At 44.2% G+C, this 23,152-nt stretch overlaps 1 pseudogene; it reads left to right on the top strand.

The window, feature by feature from the left end:
* Window positions 1-6,142: 6,142 nt before the first annotated feature.
* Window positions 6,143-10,089, top strand: LOC134481319 (igE-binding protein-like; annotated as a pseudogene).
* The last annotated feature ends 13,063 nt before the right edge of the window (window positions 10,090-23,152 follow it).

Here is a 23,152-nt window from a genome sequence, read left to right as displayed (position 1 = left end):
TTTGAACAGTAAAGGATTTCCTCACTATTTTTTCTATGCCACAGAAAAATCTCAAGATGTAACTTTGTCTGGTTTATTGACCCAGGGTTTCTCTGTGTAGCCCTGGCTTTCTTGGAGTGCTGTGTGGACCAAGCTGACTTTGAACTCAGAGATCTTTCTTCTTCTGTCTCCAGAGTACTGAGTTGAAAGACTTGTACCCTTACTGCCCAGCTTGTTTGTTTCAGTGCCAGACATTCATAGCATGGACCGAGCCTGGGTGTGGTAATCCAAGCCTTTAATCCGTGCATTCGAGGCAGAGGCAGGAGGATCCCTGAGTTGGAAACCAGCCCGGTCTACATACGCAGTGGCAGAACAGGCACTGCTATGCAGAGATCCTTTGTAAAGATAATAACCAAGCCAAAGCAGCCTGGGCTGGCCATGAACCCACTGAATAGTTAAGGTTGTGCCGGAACTTTTGACTCTCCCTCCAACTTTTTTGGTAAAGATTTACTTATTTATTATATATAAGTATACTGTGATGTCTTCAGATATACCAGAAGAGGGCATCAGGTGTTATATCAGCCAGTTAGGAGCCACTCTGGGGTTGCTGGGATTTGAACTCAGGACCTATGGAAGAGCAGCAAGTGCTCTTAACCACTGAGCCATGTCTCCAGCCACCTTCCCTCCAACTTCTTAGAAATGGAATTGCAGGCGAGGAGCAGTCTTAGGCATGGCTGTGGATCAGGTCCAGAAGGCTAGGTATCCTGCCAATGGGGCCACACCCACTCCTCCCCAGAAGATACAATGTTAGGAAGGAGGGGATGTGGATTTGCCTCAGTGGTAGAGCCCTGGCCTAGCAAGCAGGAAGCCCTGGGTTCCCTCATCACCTCAGGGTGTGGGGTGGGTGGGGAATTGGAGGGGTAAAAAGAAGGAAAAAAAACCTGTAAAGCAATTTGGAATCAATGCTCAAGAAAGGCTCTGCCCAGTACCCAGAGTCTCCTCAGTCTGAGTGACCCTTGACCTTCATGTCATTTCCAGGGAGCAGGGACCCACTTCTGTAATGTGGGTACACGAGGCTTCATCTGAACGGCACGTTCCTAACTGGATCTGTGTGGCTCTGTTCACTTAGCTGTGATCCCTTCCAACTGTACAGTGCTGATTTCCCATTAAGGGTCAACTGCAGCTGAATTTAAATTTCAGGTTGGCTCAGACCATCCTCTCTAGCTGTGTGTCCTTCCCAAGGCGCCATCTATTCCACAGAGAAAGCCCCTCTCTGTAGGGAAGCTGTGCCCATCAAAGGCTAAAGACTCTTGGGAGAAGCCTGCATGTGAGACTTGGTTGGATGTGTGATTTTTTTTCTTATTTCTTGTCTTGTCGTGCATGGTATAATTGCAGTTTTCTGAGTGTCATCACTGCCTGAAGTGGCCTAAAGATGTCTTTTGTAATTTATTTCCTTGTTTAGCATCAAGAGGACCTGATGCCCCCAGAAGCCTGGATTGCTGGATACGCATGTTTCTGTGATCTACACATACACTCACACATTTATAACTACTGGTGTATGTTGTGCCCTTGGTTTTATACTCTGTGTATTGGAATTTATAATAAAATACTTTTCACTGTGTACATGTGTGTGTATCTGTGTGGCCTGTGCACATGAGTGCAGACCCGGATGGAGTCTAGAGGAGCAGTGAAGGCCGCTTCCCCAGCACAGCTGCAGCCATTTTGTTCCCTGCCTTCCAATCATTTTATATCGTTGCTCACCCTGAAAAAACTGGCTTGATTCAACCCAGGGTCAAGCTGCCCACATCCGCTGTTATGTTCCGGGTGCTGTGAGGTTTGATAATCTTAGGAACTTCCATAACCATAAGCTCCACTTAGGACCCATCAAATCAAAGGTCAGTTCGGCTGTCATATCTAAACTGTCAAATTAATTTGAGTCCACAACAATTACCTTAGCCCAACAGCCATTTAGAGACAAGGCCTTGTCTTGCTCCAGCTGCCTCCATCTGACTACATGGGTGAGGGTGTCCTGGCATCCCCAGCTCTCTAGGCTTCAGTGAGGGCTGCGGGGACTCCAGTCTGCGCTAGCACATCTGGCTCAGAGCAGCCATATTAAGTAGGAAATGTTGTGACCTTTTCCTCAGTGAGAGGGTGGAGCAGAGGGGTCATGGGACAGAGGGAAGAGGAAGTTAGGGTGAAAGGTCACGTTTCCTCAGACCAAGTACTGTTTCCCTTTTCCCTCACACTAGGATGGCAATGCATGAAGTAGGAAGTGTAGGACCAAGGTAGAGACACCCATGAGAGTCACTAGGGAGAGATCAGATGGAGAGCGGCAGTGGGATGGTGCCCTGGTGCCCAGAGACAGACCTGCATGGTGATGGGTCACAGAGAGCGGCAGTGGGATGGTGCACGGAACCAGGGCTGGAGTCAGGACAGGGAATGGAGTTGTATTTTCTCTACAGTTTAGTCTTAGTAACATAAGATTCTTATGGCTTTAAAGGGGGCACTTTGGGTGGCAAGGAAACACCACGCTCAGTGAATTCCCTCATCTGTGTGGTCTGTGTGTTGCAATTACAGGAGGGCCCTACCACGGCCAGGACTGATTTTTTTTGGTACTCAAGAAGAGAGGATTGAACGCTACAGTCTTGGGCTGGAGACATGACTCATCGGTGAAGACTGTTCCACCAGAGGTCCTGAGTTCAGTTCCAGCACTGACATGGTCACTCTCAACCATCCGAAATGGGATCTGATGCCCTCTTCTGGTGTGTCTGTAGACAGAGCCAGTGTACCCCATTCGTGAAATAAGTAAAAATAACTGTAAAAAAAAAAGGCCTGGGTTACTCATGAGCTCCTGAGCTGAGGACCGAACCCAGGCCCTTGTGATTGCTAGGCAAGCACTCTACCGCTGAGCTAAATCCCCAACCCCTCTCCTTCTTCTACTTCCTAACCTCCTCCTCCTCCTTCTCTTTCTCTTCCTTCCTCTCTTCCCTCTCCTACTCCTCCTTCAATCAAGATTATAATGTATACAGTTATGTGGTGCCAGTGATTTAGGTTTTAAGGCTGAATCTTGCTATGAATCCTTGCTGGGCTTGAATCTGTGGTCCTTCTGCCTCAGTCCCTGAAGGTCTGACATTACAGGTGTGTACCACTACACTGGGGTGTTAGGAATTCTTTCCATAGTCATAACTTGACATCAGTCCTTGAGAAATCACTGTCACTAAAGTCCCATAAAACTGTATCAAAGTTTAGATACCTAAATATAGAAAATCCTTTGCCTTGTAGGTACAAAAACTATGACTTTCAAGACTTTAAGGTCTGAGTCGTCAACTTAGAAATATTCACATATACAGGAAAGTGTTCGAATCTGACCCGGTGCAAAGAAAACATAGCTCCCTAGGATGTCTAAATTCCCTAGGTGTTCCTGGAAAGTCCAAAGCTTATATAATTAGTGAATCACTCCTCTGCTATGTACACAGGGATTAAGTGTTACATGAACTTGTTTCTAAATAGCCTTCAGGATGAGAGAATCCTTAATATCTAAGAAATCACACTCAGGCTTGGTAGTCAGAGAGCTATGCCAGTCAATCTTCAGGGATGGGCTTAGACATTAATGCCCATCTATGAAAACAAGATGAGTTTTGCTTCTCAGTTCTGAAGTTATGTGTAGTGAAGAAGGACGGAAAGGAACCTAGAGAGGAGAATGAGAAACCTTTGGGAAGCTAAAAATTAATTCTGTGAACATCGTGTCATTTCCGTTTCTCTTCTGACATTTTTTTTAAAGGAATATAAAACTATTCATTGACACAGCCAGAATACGGCAGATACATAGGTGAATGCCAGCAACAAACCTGTGAACTGAGAACGGGACCCCGGTTGATGGAATCAGAGAAAGGACTGAAAGAGCTTGAAGGGACTTGAAACCCCATATGAACAACAACACCAACCAACCAGAGCTTCCAGGGACTAAACCACAGCAGGACTTAATGGCCAACATCAGCTCTAACCATGATTCTACTTCCACATCAAACAGATTTCATGAATCATAACCTTTTAGTACAGATTTTAACTTCCTACAAAGGAATGGTTCAACCAGAGGAACCTTTACACAGAACAGCTGACCCGGACCTGCCTCTGTAGATCAGCTGGCCTCTTAAATCACAGCTCCACCTGCCTCTAGAGTTCTGGCATTAAAGGTGCGCACCACCACACTAGGCCAAGTCTTGTTGTTAAATCAAGCTACTACTTTGTTTAATTCCGTTTTCTGAAGGTGGAGTTGGTATGAAAATAAACTACTGTATTTACTTGATAATACATCAATTCTGATGGGCTTGCTTTTAAACTATCCAATACATTACAGACTCTGCTTAATCCGAAAGGTTATGGTTTCAGGAAAATGTTCAGGGTGATGGCCTCTCATCAACCTGTGTTTTCACGTTCAGCTCTTTTGAGTATAAAAACAAGCTAAAACAGACAGGTTATGTAAGTGTTTTATGCATACACTGCATACAAACACACACACACACACACACACACACACACACACACACACACACACACACACACACCAGAATGGTCCTTCTGTGTCCCAGTTAAAAATAAGTTCTGACTTGAGTCATGACTGTAAAATCTCCCCAGCGTTTAAGAAAAGCTGTTTTTCAAGCCGAGGAAATACAACATGGTGTCAAGTACTCTACTGTTACAGGAAGCAACTACAGAGAGCTCTCACTCGCTCAAAGGAGTCAGTGCCTTTTGATGCAGAACGAAAACCAAAAATATCCGAACTACTGTCAATACTTTCAAAACCAGCATATCAGACTTGATTTTCGTCAGGATGCTATTTGTTCCACACTAGTAATTCAAAACCCAAGATCCAGATCATTCATATATATATATATATATATATATATATATATATATATATATATGTATATGTATATGTATATATATAATATTGTGTATTTATATATGCAAACAATTATTGTGCTTCATTTCGGTACAAGAATGCCAAGTCAGCCACTCCTCATAGAAGGCGATGACAATCTGAGGCCACTTCACATTCGCCTCCTTTGCTTGTCAGCAGCATCTCTCTTCTTTGATTTGCTCTCATCGGATTCACTATCAGATAAAGATTTCCTTTTTGGACCATCGTTTTCTTTACCAGCTTTTCGAGAATGAAGAAGTGCTTCAATTAATTCTGGGCAATCTAAATTTTCTCCTGGTACCCAAGTATTATCGGCATCTGTAAACCCCTTCCACTTCACGAAATAGTTCACTACACAATGGTTCAGTACTTTTTCTACCACAAATTCTTCAGGCTCTGCCTCTTCAACTCTTTTACTTTTTCCATTCTGTTTTTTTTTTCCCATTTTTTGCAATGTAGTTTTCTGGAGGCCATTTTAAAAATTTAATCAGAGACTTGAAGCGCGCTCAGATGCTCAGGGCCGAGGATTCTGCAGAGTCTCCCGCCTGCGTGCTTCAGCTCAGCCACATCCTAGAGGAGGGGCTCCTCTGACATTTTTAAAGTCTATTTTTAGGGTTGGGGATTTAGCTCAGTCGTAGAGCACATGCCTACCAAGCACAAGGCCCTGGGGAAGGAAAAAAAGACAAAAAAAAAGTTGTAAAGTCTATTTTTGTTTGTTTGTTTGGTTTTGGATGGGTTTTTTAAGGTTGCTTTGTTGTTTTGGTTTTTGTTTGTTTGTTTCGCACAGGGTCTCACTGTGTATCCCTGGCTGTCCTGGAACTCACCGTGTAGTTCAGGGTGGCTCCTGAGCTCCTGAGCTCCTGAGCTCCTGAGCTCCTTTGAAGAAAGACACTTTAGTGGGATGGGGAGATGGCTCAGTGGTTAAGAGCACTGACTGCTCTTCCAGATGTCCTGAATTCAAATCCTAGCAACCACATGGTGGCTCACAACCGTCTGCAATGGGATCTGATGCCCTCTTCTGCTGTGTCTGGAGATGGCTACAGTATACTTATATCTAATGAATGAATAAATCTTAAAAAGAGAGAAAGACCCATTACAGATAAAATAGGTCATCATCCTTAAAGCGGCAACTCATGTTTTCCCTGTGTTTCTCTACTTGTGGCTCTCCACAGGGCTACTAAAGACTCATGCACACAGATGACACTACTTGGGGTTTTTGTGAATAACTTGCTTTTCTACAAGATGGCAAAGGTAATGCAAACGAACACTCATCTTCTGTGGTATAAACGATGGCTATTAAAGTAACCTCTGTGTAAAAAGTAGCCATGATCCTGAAAACGATTCCATCGGAATCTTTCCTGGCACAGAGAGATCCAGGGTTTTCAGAAACGGCAGCCTAGCACCTTAAGTAAGGTAATTCATAAAAGCCTGGTTTAGATACTGTGTCCATGAAAATGTAACTCATTTACAATTCCCTTTTCAAGCACACAGGCTGTCAGCTTTTCACCATCTCACAGGTTTTCCATGACCAGCTTCCTTCTCTGTCTTTCCTTTTGCAACTAAATGAAAGAAACAAATACATGGCAAGAAGAAAGAGAGGAAGACACACACACACAAGGATATATATATATATATATATAATATGAATGAAAGAAAAGACAACCCAAAGGAAGGGAAAAGAAGAGAATGCATGTACAACGTTCAGAATAAAATTTTGTTTTCCTGTGAAGAAAAGCATTGCACTTCTGCCAATCCTAAAGTGTCTCTTGAAGGGATGGCGCCATTCTGTGTGCTCAGCTGTGGTAAGGGAACCAAGGTCCTGTCTCCAGTATTGGGTGCCTTTGCTTGGGCAACAGTAGCCACACAGCAGGATGGGTAGAGTCTGTCTCAGGAGGTCCTAGGCTGCCTCGGTTTGGAGAGTATTGTCACATTGGAAGTTGAGTCATCTTCTTTAGAAAATGTCCTCCAGGAAGCAAGAGGGGAATGCTCTGTCCAAGCTTTGTGAAGCCTGAGAAGACACTGATGAGGTCGTTCCAGCATGGCAGCAGTGCAAGCTTAGAAAACGTAGGGGACTCGAGGTTCCTGTCTGTCCCAGTGTTTGGTGCCGGAAATAAATATTCAGGAGTGTCTGGACCTTGTCCTCAGAGCTGCGTCCAAAGATCTCCCTGGGCCACAGGCTTCTGTGGAAAGAAAGCACAGCCAAGATTAGAGGCAGGCATTTGGGAGGTTTAGGTCTTTGTTAGCATACAAAAGCGTGCAGTGCTCACAGTGGCCAGAAGGGGGCACTGGATTGCCAGCAAACTGAATCACAGATCCCTGTAAGCTGCCCTGTGGGTGTTGGGACCTGAACGGGGATCCTATTGAAGTACAGGGGTCGGTACCCACCAATCGTTCAGAATTCAGTTTGTCCTTTCTACAAGCACCCTTGGGAGGAAGAGTGGAGTCACCTGCATTCCTTGATCTGTGACAGTGCTTTGCCAAGGTCAATGTTCTTCCGGCACTCAGCATGTGTGGAGGGCCGCCCTCACATTCTCCATTGTATGATGGTGCCGATATCTGGCAGGATGCACCTAGTAAAAGGGCAATACGCAAGCGCCTGGTAAATTCCTCACTCAGGGGGACACGTATGCTGTAGTACGTCATCTGGCATGTTTGGCAGCGACCAGCCAGAGAGTGACACGTCCTAGGCGAGGATAGTTTCCTATATAAGGGATGGTTTTTCCCTCACTCGGGGTCTCCATATTGTAAGCTTATGCTCTCACTCTCAAGATGCATTAAAAGCTTTTCTGCAGAAGGATCCTTTGTGTCCCGCGTGTGATCTTGCTGGCGAGACGTAGTGTGGGGCAATTGGTGCCGAAACCTGGAAAAAAGACCTCGCCATCGTCAGCACCTCCGGAGACCCCTTGGTGACAAGGAGGATTCAGAACTGCAGGTGAAATACGTTCGGAGAAGCATGCCTTTCTTGGACTTTGGTCTGGGGTTGTCGCCGCCTTGGGAAGGATTTGTTGAAGCTATGGTATTTGTTCTCGGAGCCACCCTACTCTTTCTTATATTTTTGGTTGTGAGCCTAGCCTTTAACGGCTGAGCCATCTCTCCAGCCCCACCCTACTCTTTCTTATTACTATGTTCTGTTTTCACCGTTTCCGCTGCTAAAAGGAAGATTTTGGTGTGGTTGGTCTGATACGAATACGTGACAGCAGCTGGAGGCACGTCTCAGTCTCTCGTAAATAAGTGAGCTTCGCGCAGCTCCCCTTTACTGTTGGGGAGCAGGGACGCGATAGCACCGTCTGGGAAGTGCGCGTAAGACTCCCGTACATAAGAGAGCAGCGTGTCTGTTTCTACTCATGCCTTGTCAGACGGACGTAGATAAGCCGCCAGGCGTTCTTGGTCCCTCATGGGATCCTCACAGTCTGTGATCACGGCTTTGGAGACGGTGCTAAAGCAGAGGGACATTAAAATTGGAGGAAGAACACTTAAAAACTTTGTAAAGGAGGTGGACAGGGTGGCTCCCTGGTTTGCCTGTTCAGGCTCGTTTACAATCGCCTCATGGGACAAACTTGGAAGGGACCTAGACAGAAAATTGGCGGAGAAAGATCTGCGGCTAGGAACTAAAGCCATATGGACTAGTCAAAAATTGCTTAGCAGATGAAGTGTGTAAGGCAGCAGTTGTAGGAGGACAGACTGTTCTCGAGGTAGTCCAAGACAGTATGTCAGAAACCGAACGTAGTGAGAGGTTGGGCGCTCGCAAGAGAAAGGACGTCCTGAGAAAGAAAAAGAGCCCTCCCGGTAAGTCTGCGGACAAGGGAGTGTTAAAGCTTTCAGATTCCGGCACTTCCCTCTCTACACAGCAACCGGGAGGGGGAGCCAGCATATACCCTGTGAAAGAGCTAGAAGCGCTGAACCTCGACAGTTCTGATAGCTCTGAGAATGGAATCTTAGATTCAAAGGAGGAGGCCGAGTTAGATGAGGAAGCAGCTAGATATGAGGAAGAGAGATATCACCGTGAGTAACGAAAGGGAGGTAATAGAAAGCTTCTGCCACGGCAGTCGCCAACGGCGCCCCCTCCGTATGAGGCGCACTCTTGCGCATTCTCTTTAGTCCCCAAAAGAGTGAGAAGGAAGCTGCGCATGACGTTCCCTGTCTTTGAAACACAGGAGGGTGAGCGGGTTCATGCCCCAGTCGAATATAACCAAATGAAAGAGCTGGCGGAGTCTGTCAGAAAGTATGGAGTTACAGCCAATTTCACCCTAACCATTCTTGAAAGGCTGGCCCTAAATTATTTGACACCCGCTGATTGGCAGATGATTGCAAAGGCGGCCCTCGTTAACATGGGCCAATATATGGAATGGAAGGCGCTTTGGTATGAGGCGGCTCAAACACAGGCCAGAGCTAATGCCACGGCTTTAACGCCTGAGCAGCAAGAATGGACGTTTGAACTCTTGACAGGACAGGGCCGCTTCGCAGCAGACCAAGCTAATTACCATTGGGGCGCGTATGTTCAAGTCTCCAGCTCGGCCATTAAGGCCTGGAAGGCACTCACTAGGAAAGGAGGGGCCGATAATCAAGTTACCAGAATCATCCAGGGGCCCCAGGAACCATTCTCAGACTTCGTAGCCAGAATGACAGAGACTGCAGGATGAATATTTGGTGATACTGAGCAAGCGGCACCTCTTATAGAACAACTCATTTTTGAGCAAGCCACCCAGGAGTGCCGAGCAGCCATAGCCCCCAGAAAAAATAAAGGGTTACAGGATTGGCTCAGAGTCTGCAGAGAACTCGGTGGGCCCCTTACTAATGCAGGCCTGGCGGCCGCCATTCTCCAGTCCCGGCGACGCCCCTTTAAAGGGACAGATACAAGATCATGTTTTCAATGTGGAAAAGTGGGCCATTTAAAAAGAGACTGTAGGATAACCAAGGGAGACAGGAGGCCTGCAACTATCTGTGTCCGATGTGGCAAGGGCTACTATAGGCCTGACCAGTGCCGCTCAGTGAGGGATATTAAGGGCAAACTGCTCCCTCCTTTAGAAGCTCAGCCTAATGAGGTGTTAAAAAACGGATCATTGGGCCCCCAGTCCCAGGGACCTCAAAGATATGGGAACCGCTTTCAGAAAGCCATGACCCTGACAGAGGAGGCTCCCCAAGAGGTGACACAAAATTGGACCTGTGTGCCGCCTCCGACTTCTTTCTAAGAAGTCGGCATTCAGCCAATTCCTGCTCACACGGTGGGGCCTCTACCCCTGGGAACCATAGGCCTTGTCCTTGGGAGAGGATCTCTCGCCCTACAAGGACTGATAGTCCATCCAGGCCTTGTTGAAGCTCAGCACTCTCTTGATATTCAGATTCTTTGTTCAAGTCCCAATGGGTTTTTTTCCATAAGTGAAGGAGATAGAATAGCACAGTTATTACTCCTTCCGTGCTCCCAAACCACAATACAGGATCCCAAGGGGCCCATGGGGTCCACTGGTAATGATTTGGCATATTTGGTGGTTCATCTTAACAACCGCCCAAAATTGAGCTTAGAAATTAATGGAAAGAAATTTGAAGGCATACTGGATACTGGGGCTGATAAAAGTATAATTTCCTCAAAATGGTGGCCTCAATCATGGCCTATCATAAGATCTTCTCACTCGCTACAAGGCTTAGGCTATCAGTCGTGCCCTAAAATCAGCTCTGCCACTCTAACTTGGATGACTGTCGATGGCTGACAGGGACAATTTGTTCCCTATGTACTTCCCCTACCTGTTAATCTTTGGGGGAGAGATGTTATGCAGATCATGGGACTAACCTTATCTAACGAATACCCGCCACAAGTGGCCCACATGATGCCAAGGATGGGCTATAAGGAAGGGAAAGGCCTAGGGCGATTAGAACAGGGCTGTCTCACACCCATTGAACCAATTGCAAACCCCCATAAACAAGGCCTGGGTTTTTCCTAGGTGCCATTGAGGGTTCTATGCCCATACCCTGGCTCATGGAGGAGGCAATATGGGTTCCTCAATGGCATCTATCCTCTGAAAAATTAGAAGCTGCCACTAAATTGGTTAATGAACAATTGCAGCTTGGTTATTTAGAACCGTCCATTTCACCATGGAATACTCCTATTTTTGTGATAAAGAAAAAATCAGGAAAATGGAGACTTCTCCATGATTTGAGAGCCATTAATGCACAGATGCGTTTATTTGGCTCGATCCAACGAGGCCTACCCTTACTCTCTGCCTTACCTAAGCAATGGAAGATAATAATTATAGATATTAAGGATTGTTTCTTTTCCATCCTCTTGTGTCCACAAGACAGAGGTTTGCATTTACTATACCAACTACTAATCATCTTGAACCTGATAAGAGATTTCAGTGGAAGGTCCTGCCTCAAGGCATGGCCAATAGCCCCACTATTTGTCAACTATATGTGCAACGAGCCCTTGAACCTATAAGGAAGCAATTTCCATCTTTGCTTCTGGCTCATTACATGGATGATATTCTAATGTGTGATAAAGATTTAACAACCTTACAGACCTCATATCCCATCTTAATCAAAACATTGGGACGATGGGGACTACAAGTCGCTGCAGAAAAAGTTCAAATTGCAGAAACTGGCTCATTTCTGGGATCGGTCATTTATCCTGAAAAAATAGTTCCCCAGAAATTAGAAATTCGCAGAGATCATTTGCATACCTTAAATGATTTCCAAAAGTTATTGGGAGATATAAATTGGCTGAGACCATTTTTAAAGATTTCCTCTGCTGAGTTGAAACCTTTATTTGATATTTTGGAAGGGGACTCTCATATCTCCTCTCTGAGAGCATTAACGCCAGCTGCAAACCAGGCCTTACAAGTTGTAGAAAAGGCCTTACAGGATGCTCAATTGCAGCGCATTGATGAAACCAAGCCTTTTGATTTGTGCGTTTTCAAAACTATGCAATTACCAACAGCTGTCTTGTGGCAGAATGGGCCTTTATTATGGATCCATCCCAATGCATCTCCTGCTAAGATTATTGACTGGTATTCCAATGCGGTTGCTCAGCTTGCACTCCGTGGGTTGAAGGCAGCTATTACTCATTTTGGGAAAGAACCCAAAACTTTGATAGTACCATATACAGCAATTCAAGTTCAAACATTAGCTGCTACCTCAAATGCTTGGGCAGTGTTAGTTACTTCCTTTGCTGGACAGATAGATAATCATTATCCTAAACACCCCCTATTGTGTTTTGCAAGATCACAACCTGTTGTTTTCCCTCGCGTCACATCCGACAGACGGTTAAAAGAAGGGATAACAGTGTATACGGATGGGTCAAAAACAGGGGTGGGAGCATATGTGGTAAATTCCCAAGTGTTCTCACGACAATATTTTGAAACCTCATCCCAAGTGGTAGAATGCCTAGTGGTCATGGAGGTCCTTAAAAAATTCCAGATGCCTCTAAATATTGTTTCAGATTCCTCCTATGTGGTCAATGCTGTTAATATTCTTGAAACCGCCGGCGTAATTAAAACAACTAGCAAGGTAGCAGAGATTTTCCAAAAAAATCCAAATTATTTTAATAAATAGGAGATTCCCTGTATATATTACTCATATACGGGCCCATTCTGGACTCCCTGGTCCAATGAGTTCAGGGAATGATTTGGCTGACAAAGCCACAAAAATGATAGCTGTGGTCCTGGCCTCTCCTCTAGAGGCCGCTAAAACCTTTCATGGCAATTTCCATGTTACCTCGGAAACTTTACGCCACCGCTTCTCTATAACTAGAAAAGAGGCACGTGATATAGTCACCCAATGCCAACAGTGCTGCCAGTTCCTCCCAGTTCCTCACATCGGGGTCAACCCGAGAGGAATACAGTCTTTGCAAATCTGGCAAATGGATGTTACTCATAATTCTACTTTTGGAAAATTACAGTATGTGCATGTATCTATAGATACATGTTCTGGCATTCTACATGTCACCCCACTTACAGGAGAAAAAACAACACATGTCATTCAGCACTGCCTTGAAGCATGGAGTGCTTGGGGAAAGCCAAAATGTGTAAAAACTGACAATGGCCCTGCCTATACATCTCAAAAATTCAGTCAGTTTTGTGCTCAGTTGCAGGTTACCCATCTGACGGGCCTGCCCTACAACCCTCAAGGACAGGGAATCATAGAGCGCGCTCATCGGACGCTCAAATCATATTTAATAAAACAAAGAGGGAATTATGATAGAATTCCCCCCAACACCCCGAGTGGCCCCTGCTTTGGCCCTTTTTACCTTAAATTTTTAAAATCTTGATGAAGCTGGGCAAACAGCGGCTGAGCGACATTGCTCAGAGCCCAAAAGGACAAAAGAATTAGTTAAATGGAAGGATGTATTGACAAATGAATGGAAGGGCCCGGATCCTGTTTTGATAAGATCCAGGGGAGCTGTTTGTGTTTTTCCACAGGATAATGAAAATCCAGTTTGGGTTCCGGGACGACTTACTCGGAATATCAAGACAGAGGACCAAGAAGATGACAACTCTGGTGATCCTCATGCTGATCCAGGGAGTGCCAATAAAAGTGCAGAGCGAACTACGGTGGGGAATAATGTCAACCTTCCCCCTCCCGATGCTGGTGATGTATAATGCCCAAGTGTTTCCACGTTTCTTTACTACCAACAAAGAATTGTGACTAGCCTATTTACCATTAGATTCCCATATAGAGCAAGTAAAAGAAAATAGGACTATTCCCCTTAAGGGCAGCCTTTGTTTTGGCATATTCAACAAAACATCTTCTGATCTTCCTTGCATTATGTTGAGTAATCAATCTTCTGCTTGGTTAAGGGAGGCCACATGGGGAACTGGTGAGGAAGACATTGTGGCTAACGCCACAGTTCTCTATGGTTGGTGGCCTTACATTAACTCCTCCACCTGCCCTCTCCATCAACCAAAGTTGGCACCCTTTTGTAGAGGAACCCAGGATGAAGAACTTACTTTGCCTTGGACTGGTTGCCAGTCCTGGGACTCTGCCTGGGCAGTCCAGAATTTTTTTCCTTCTCCCCTGATTTGGGAGGCGGAGTGAACGTCACCACCATTGATCCTAGACGGTCCAATAATAATCCCTTTGATCAATGGATGCTTTGTGGCGTTAATGGTAGCTGCACTGATCTTACGCCCACGGCGATGCTACTTGGAGGAAAGGGCGAAAAGGGACGGTTATCATTTTCCTGGATGGGGAATATCCACCCTTCAGCCTCTGTCTGGACAGCTACTCACATAAAATATAAACCTTACTGGAGCACGGGGTTTAACCCTGCTCCGGTTTGTGTCTGGCCGCCATTTGTGTGGATTATAAGTAATGCCACTAAAGTTTCTAAATTGAATTGTACAGACGGTTCATGTTTTTATGCCCTGTGCTGGGATGCTAGCCAATATTCCATAGCGGTAGTTACCCGCATGCCTCGCTTTATCCTGGTCCCTGTTGAGACTCCGGGGACCCTGACCTTATTTAGAGGAAAGAGAGATTTTGGCATTTCTGCAATTATTGTTGGCATTATTGCTACAACGGCAGTTGCTGCTTTGGTTACTGCCTCGGCATTGGCCTTGTCAAAATCAGTACAGACAACCCAAACTATCAATGATTTATCGGCTACCGTCTCTGTGGCTCTGGACAGACAGGCCTTGGCTAATACTCAGATACAAGGAGGCCTCATGCTTGTTAACCAACGTATAGATCTGGTCCAAGAGCAGCTAGACATTCTATGGCAACTGGCCCAGCTTGGCTGTGAACAAAAGCTCCCCGGCCTTTGTGTCACATCTATACAGTATGAACAATTTACCAAAGCTGCCAATTTATCTAAAACCCTTTCACAGCATTTGTTACAGAATTGGACCTCGGATTTTGAGCAGACGCTTAGGGAATTGAGAACGGCCATCATTCAAGTAAACTCTACCCGACTGGATCTGTCTTTGACAGAAGGATTGTCATCCTGGATCACCTCAGCAGTCTCTTATTTTAAGGAATGGGTGGGGGTGGGACTTTTTGGAGCAGTCCTCTGCTGCGGGTTAGTTACTCCTCTGGTTTCTTTGCAAATTGAGATTTCAAACAAAGAGGGACAAAATTGTGATTGCCCAGGTGCTTGTAGCCCTTGAACAAGGAGCGTCAGCCGATATTTGGTTGACCATGCTCAAGCAATAGGTCACCGGCTGGACAGCTCTTGCACTCCTAGAACCTCGGATCATTGCACAGGATTAGAGTGTCCGGCTTGAGCAGCCCATGAGGGATGACGAGCTTAGCATCGCACAGGGAAGTTCTACCAAACACGCTCCCTGGAAGGCATGTCATATTACATGAGGGTATCTGCCCCAGTTTTCCCTCCCTCGAAAAATGGCAGTGCGACGGGTCGGGAGTGCCCTGGGTCTCAACAACAGCTTAAGGGTATCTCTCTTGTACAGGTTTGCCAACTTTGTGCGAGGATATGACTTCTGCCTTCACCCTCCTATTTATGGGTGTCCTATTTGCTTAAAAGCAGAAAAGGGGGAGGTGTGGAGGGCCGTCCTCACATTCTCCATTGTATGATGGCGCCGATATCCGGCAGGATGCACCTAGTAAAAGGGCAATACGCAAGCGCCTGGTAAATTCCTCACTCAGGGGGACACGTATGCTGTAGTACGTCATCTGGCATGTTTGGCAGCGACCAGCCAGAGAGTGACACGTCCTAGGCGAGGATAGTTTCCTATATAAGGGATGGTCTTTCCCTCACTCGGGGTCTCTGTATTGTAAGCTTATGCTCTCACTCTCAAGATGCATTAAAAGCTTTTCTGCAGAAGGATCCTTTGTGTCCCTCGCGTGTTCTTGCTGGTGAGACGTAGCGTGGGGCAAGCATGGACTGCGTGACTGCCTCTGTGGATGTGAAGGGTGTTTCTGACCCCACCTCCTCGATGTGCAGTGGGTCCGTGGAGACGCCTGCAGTGGCCTCTGTCAGGTTCTCTGATGGTCACTCAATTCTCTGGACGTGTTCCGAAGGTGTTTAAAAGAAAGGTAATGTATTCAGGGGGAGACGTCTCATCCCCAGAGTCTGTTTATTCAGACAGTGAGGTTCTATATGTTAAGGGAGCTGGGCATGGTGGTTCATGTGTGGAATCAAAGAATTTGGTAGAATGAGGCAGGAGGATCAATAGGAATTTGAGACCAGCCTAGGCTACATAGTAGGTAAGTAGGGCTACCCAGTGAGACCTTGGCAGGAACAAACAAAACAATGTCAGAAGCCCACTGGCCTGTGTGGCAAACACAAACCACTGTGTTATGTAAACAAAGAATCACTGTGGGTAGCTCGGATGCTCTCATAGACAGAGATGTCCCTTACAGTCTTGCCTGCTTGGGCTGTGCATGCAGCTCAGTGTCAGTGCTCGTCTCCCACGGACAAGGTCCTGGGGTCAATCTCAGTCCTTCTACAAGTGCCTCTGCTTAACTGGAAAGTTAAATGGAAGGGTGCACAGTGAGAGGACTTGATGGGGCACCTTCTGCTCCTAAGGCCGAGTGTCGGGAGACAGCTGGACAGTTCTGTCTTCTCTATAGTCAGGGTCCTGCTATACATGTGGCCCTGACTTCTCAGAACTCACTATGCAGACCATGTGCCCTCGGACTCACAGAGATCTGCCTGCCTCTGCCTTGTCGGTTGTGTGCTGGGATGGAAAGTGTGTTGGGCCCCACTTAAAACTAAGCTTATTCGTCAAGTAACAGCAATTCACTTTGCTAATCACTAGCTGTGTGTTTATCTTCAACGTCAACTTCTTACAAGCTTTTCCCTCTTGGAAGGAACAGAATTGGCCAAAGAATGTGTGATTCAGACTGGGAAACGCAAGTTTTGTCTATATAGAAGAGTATGCTTTTTACCATTTAGAACCACTTTAAAAAACTGAGCTTATTCTTCAAGTAACAGCAATTCACTTTGTGAAACACCAGCTGTGTGTTTATCTTCAAAATCATCTTCCTACAAGCTTTTCCCGCTTGGAACGAACAGAATCACCAAAGAATGTGCAATTCAGAAGGGAAACGCATGTTTTGTCTATACAGATAAGTATGCTTTTTAACGTCTAGAACCACTTAAAACTAAGCTTATTCGCAATGTAACAGCAATTCACTTTGTGAAACACTAGTTGTGTGGTTACCTTCAAAGTCATCTTCCTGCTTCGAACAAACAGAATTCTCCAAAGAATGTGTGATTCAGACTTAGAAAGGCACTTTTTGTCTGTATAGAAAAGTATGCTTTTACCATCTGGAACCACTTTAAAAAAACTAAGCTTATCTTCAAGTAACAACAATTCACTTTGCGAATCACTAGCTGTTTATTTTCAAAGTCCACTTCCTACAAGCTTTTCCCGCTTGGAACGAACAGAATTCGCCAAAGAATGAGCGATTCAGATGAGGAAACGCATGTTTTATCTATATAAAAGTATGCTTTTTACCATATGGAACCACTTAAAAAAATTAAGCTTATCGTCAAGTAATAGCAATTCACTTTGTGAAACACTGGCTGTGTGTTTATCTTCAAAGTCATCTTCCTACAAGCTTTGCCAGCTTGGAACCAACAGAATTCGTCAAAGAATGTGCGATTCAGATTGGGAAAGGCATGTTTTGTCTATACAGAAAAGTATGCTTTTTACCGTTTAGAACCACTTTAAAAAACTAAGCTTAGGGATTGGGGATTTTGCTCAGTGGTAGAGCGCTTGCTAAGGAAGCACAAGGCCCTGGGTTCGGTCCGCAGCTCCGAAAAAAAAAAAAAAAGAACCAAAAAAAAGAGAAAAAAACAAAAAACAAAAAACTAAGCTTATTCGTCAAGTAATAGCAATTCACTTTGCGAATCACTAGCTGTGCGTTTATCTAAACGACAACTTCTTACAAGCTTTTCCCACTTGGAACGAACAGAATTCGCCAAAGAATGTGCGATTCAGACTGGGAAACACACGTTTTGTCTATAGAGAAAAGTATGCATTTTACCGTGGAGAACCACTTAAAAAAACTAAGCTTATGGTCAAGCAATAGCACTTCACTTTGTGAAACACCCGCTGTGTTATTATCTTCAAAGTCATCTTCCTACAAGATTTGTCACCTTGGAACGAACAGAATTCGCCAAAGAATGTGCGATTCAGACCGGGAAACGCACGTTTTGTCTATATAGAAAAGTATGCGTTTTACCATGGAGAACCACTTAAAAAAGATAAGCTTATCGTCAAGTAACAGCAATTCATTTTGAGAAATAAAGCTGCGGGATTATCGTCAAAGTCATCTTCCCACAAGCTTTGCCAGCTTGGAACGAACAGAAATTGCCAAAGAATGTGCGATTCAGACAGGGAAACGCACGTTTGATCTATATATAAAAGTATGCTCTTAACCGTCTAGAACCACTGAAAACTAAGCTTATTTGCCATGTAACAGCAATTCACATTGTGAAACACCAGCTATGTGTATATCTTCAACGTCATCTTCCCACAAGCTATACCAGCTTGGAATCCACAGAAATCGCCAAAGAATGTGCTATTCAGACTGGGAAATGCACGTTTTGTCTACGTAGAAAAGGATGCATTTTACCGTGGACAACCTCTTTAAAAAACTAACTTATTGTCAAGTAATAGCAATTCACTTTGTGAAACACACCCGCTGGGTGTTTATCTTCAAAGGCATCTTCCTCCAAGCTTTGCCATCTTGGAACCAACAGATTTCGCCAAAGAAAGTGCGATTCAGACTGGGAAACTCACGTTTTGTCTATATAGGAAAGTATGCTGTTTACCATGGAGAAAGACTTACAAAAGCTAAGCTTATCGTCAAGTAATAGCAATTCACTTTGAGAACCAAAGCTGCGTGATTATCGTCAAAGGCATCTTCCTACAAGTTTCGCCAGCTTGGAACGAACAGAATTCGCCAAAGAATGTGCGATTCAGACAGGGAAACGCACGTTTGATCTATATATAAAAGTATGCTCTTAACCGTCTAGAACCACTGAAAACTAAGCTTATTTGCCATGTAACAGCAATTCACTTTGTGAAACATCAGCTGTGTGTTTATCTTCAAAGTCAACTTCCCACAAGCTAGGCCAGCTTGGATCGAACAGAATTCGCCAGAGAATGTGCGATTCAGACTGGGAAACTCACGTTTTGTCTACATAGGAAAGTATGCTGTTTACCATGGAGAAAGACTTAAAAAAGCTAAGCTTATCGTCAAGTAATAGCAATTCACTTTGAGAAACAAAGCTGCGTGATTATCGTCAAAGGCATCTTCCTACAAGCTTTGCCATCTTGGAACGAAGAGAATTCGCCAAAGAATGTGCGATTCAGACAGGGAAACGCCCGTTTGATCTATATATAAAAGTATGCTCTTAACCGTCTAGAACCACTGAAAACTAAGCTTATTTGCCATGTAACAGCAATTCACTTTGTGAAACATCAGCTGTGTGTTTATCTTCAAAGTCAACTTCCCACACGCTAGGCCAGCTTGGATCGAACAGAATTCGCCAGAGAATGTGCGATTCAGACTGGGAAACTCACGTTTTGTCTACATAGGAAAGTATGCTGTTTACCATGGAGAACCACTTAAAAAAGCTAAGCTTATCGTCAAGTAATAGCAATTCATTTTGAGAAACAAAGCTGCGTGATTATCGTCAAAGAAATCTTCCCACAAGCTTTGCCAGCTTGGAACGAACAGAAATTGCCAAAGAATGTGCGATTCAGACAGGGAAACGCACGTTTGATCTATATATAAAAGTATGCTCTTAACCGTCTAGAACCACTGAAAACTAAGCTTATATGCCATGTAACAGCAATTCACTTTGTGAAACATCAGCTGTGTGTTTATCTTCAAAGTCAACTTCCCACAAGCTAGGCCAGCTTGGATCGAACAGAATTCGCCAGAGAATGTGCGATTCAGACTGGGAAACTCACCTTTTGTCTACATAGGAAAGTATGCTGTTTACCATGGAGAAAGACTTAAAAAAGCTAAGCTTATCGTCAAGTAATAGCAATTCACTTTGAGAAACAAAGCTGCGTGATTATCGTCAAAGGCATCTTCCCACAAGCTTTGCCATCTTGGAACGAAGAGAATTCGCCAAAGAATGTGCGATTCAGACAGGGAAACGCCCGTTTGATCTATATATAAAAGTATGCTCTTAACCGTCTAGAACCACTGAAAACTAAGCTTATTTGCCATGTAACAGCAATTCACTTTGTGAAACATCAGCTGTGTGTTTATCTTCAAAGTCAACTTCCCACAAGCTAGGCCAGGTTGGATCGAACAGAATTCGCCAGAGAATGTGCGATTCAGACTGGGAAACTCACGTTTTGTCTACATAGGAAAGTATGCTGTTTACCATGGAGAAAGACTTAAGAAAGCTAAGCTTATCGTCAAGTAATAGCAATTCACTTTGAGAAACAAAGCTGCGTGATTATCGTCAAAGGCATCTTCCTACAAGCTTTGCCATCTTGGAATGAAGAGAATTCGCCAAAAACGTGCGATTCAGACAGGGAAATGCCCGTTTGATCTATATATAAAAGTATGCTCTTAACCGTCTAGAACCACTGAAAACTAAGCTTATTTGCCATGTAACAGCAATTCACTTTGTGAAACATCAGCTGTGTGTTTATCTTCAAAGTCAACTTCCCACAAGCTAGGCCAGCTTGGAACGATCAGAATTCGCCAGAGAATGTGCGATTCAGACTGGGAAACTCACGTTTTGTCTATATAGAAAAGTATGCTTTTTACCATGGAGAACCACTTAAAAAAGCTAAGCTTATCGTCAAGTAATAGCAATTCATTTTGAGAAATAAAGCTGCGTGATTATCGTCAAAGTCATCTTCCCACAAGCTTTGCCAGCTTGGAACGAACAGAAATTGCCAAAGAATGTGCGATTCAGACAGGGAAACGCACGTTTGATCTATATATAAAAGTATGCTCTTAACCGTCTAGAACCACTGAAAACTAAGCTTATATGCCATGTAACAGCAATTCACTTTGTGAAACATCAGCTGTGTGTTTATCTTCAAAGTCAACTTCCCACAAGCTAGGCCAGCTTGGATCGAACAGAATTCGCCAGAGAATGTGCGATTCAGACTGGGAAACTCACGTTTTGTCTACATAGGAAAGTATGCTGTTTACCATGGAGAAAGACTTAAAAAAGCTAAGCTTATCGTCAAGTAATAGCAATTCACTTTGAGAAACAAAGCTGCGTGATTATCGTCAAAGGCATCTTCCTACAAGCTTTGCCATCTTGGAACGAAGAGAATTCGCCAAAGAATGTGCGATTCAGACAGGGAAACGCCCGTTTGATCTATATATAAAAGTATGCTCTTAACCGTCTAGAACCACTGAAAACTAAGCTTATTTGCCATGTAACAGCAATTCACTTTGTGAAACATCAGCTGTGTGTTTATCTTCAAAGTCAACTTCCCACAAGCTAGGCCAGCTTGGATCGAACAGAATTCGCCAGAGAATGTGCGATTCAGACTGGGAAACTCACGTTTTGTCTACATAGGAAAGTATGCTGTTTACCATGGAGAAAGACTTAAAAAAGCTAAGCTTATCGTCAAGTAATAGCAATTCACTTTGAGAAACAAAGCTGCGTGATTATCGTCAAAGGCATCTTCCTACAAGCTTTGCCATCTTGGAACGAAGAGAATTCGCCAAAGAATGTGCGATTCAGACAGGGAAACGCCCGTTTCATCTATATATAAAAGTATGCTCTTAACCGTCTAGAACCACTGAAAACTAAGCTTATTTGCCATGTAACAGCAATTCACTTTGTGAAACATCAGCTGTGTGTTTATCTTCAAAGTCAACTTCCCACAAGCTAGGCCAGCTTGGAACGAACAGAATTCGCCAGAGAATGTGCGATTCAGACTGGGAAACTCACGTTTTGTCTATATAGAAAAGTATGCTTTTTACCATGGAGAACCACTTAAAAAAGCTAAGCTTATCGTCAAGTAATAGCAATTCACTTTGAGAAACAAAGCTGCGTGATTATCGTCAAAGGCATCTTCCTACAAGCTTTGCCATCTTGGAACGAAGAGAATTCGCCAAAGAATGTGGGATTCAGACAGGGAAACGCCCGTTTGATCTATATATAAAAGTATGCTCTTAAACGTCTAGAACCACTGAAAACTAAGCTTATTTGCCATGTAACAGCAATTCACTTTGTGAAACATCAGCTGTGTGTTTATCTTCAAAGTCAACTTCCCACAAGCTAGGCCAGCTTGGAACGAACAGAATTCGCCAGAGAATGTGCGATTCAGACTGGGAAACTCACGTTTTGTCTATATAGAAAAGTATGCTTTTTACCATGGAGAACCACTTAAAAAAGCTAAGCTTATCGTCAAGTAATAGCAATTCACTTTGAGAAACAAAGCTGCGTGATTATCGTCAAAGGCATCTTCCTACAAGCTTTGCCATCTTGGAACGAAGAGAATTCGCCAAAGAATGTGGGATTCAGACAGGGAAACGCCCGTTTGATCTATATATAAAAGTATGCTCTTAAACGTCTAGAACCACTGAAAACTAAGCTTATTTGCCATGTAACAGCAATTCACTTTGTGAAACATCAGCTGTGTGTTTATCTTCAAAGTCAACTTTCCACAAGCTAGGCCAGCTTGGAACGAACAGAATTCGCCAGAGAATGTGCGATTCAGACTGGGAAACTCACGTTTTGTCTATATAGAAAAGTATGCTTTTTACCATGGAGAACCACTTAAAAAAGCTAAGCTTATCGTCAAGTAATAGCAATTCATTTTGAGAAACAAAGCTGCGTGATTATCGTCAAAGGCATCTTCCCACAAGCTTTGCCAGCTTGGAACGAACAGAAATTGCCAAAGAATGTGCGATTCAGACAGGGAAACGCACGTTTGATCTATATATAAAAGTATGCTCTTAACCGTCTAGAACCACTGAAAACTAAGCTTATATGCCATGTAACAGCATTTCACTTTGTGAAACATCAGCTGTGTGTTTATCTTCAAAGTCAACTTCCCACAAGCTAGGCCAGCTTGGATCGAACAGAATTCGCCAGAGAATGTGCGATTCAGACTGGGAAACTCACGTTTTGTCTACATAGGAAAGTATGCTGTTTACCATGGAGAAAGACTTAAAAAAGCTAAGCTTATCGTCAAGTAATAGCAATTCACTTTGAGAAACAAAGCTGCGTGATTATCGTCAAAGGCATCTTCCTACAAGCTTTGCCATCTTGGAATGAAGAGAATTCGCCAAAAACGTGCGATTCAGACAGGGAAACGCCCGTTTGATCTATATATAAAAGTATGCTCTTAACCG

Source organism: Rattus norvegicus, chromosome 12, assembly GCF_036323735.1.
Source record: "Rattus norvegicus strain BN/NHsdMcwi chromosome 12, GRCr8, whole genome shotgun sequence".
Taxonomy (NCBI): domain Eukaryota; kingdom Metazoa; phylum Chordata; class Mammalia; order Rodentia; family Muridae; genus Rattus; species Rattus norvegicus.
This window is presented reverse-complemented; position numbering and strand designations above follow the sequence as displayed.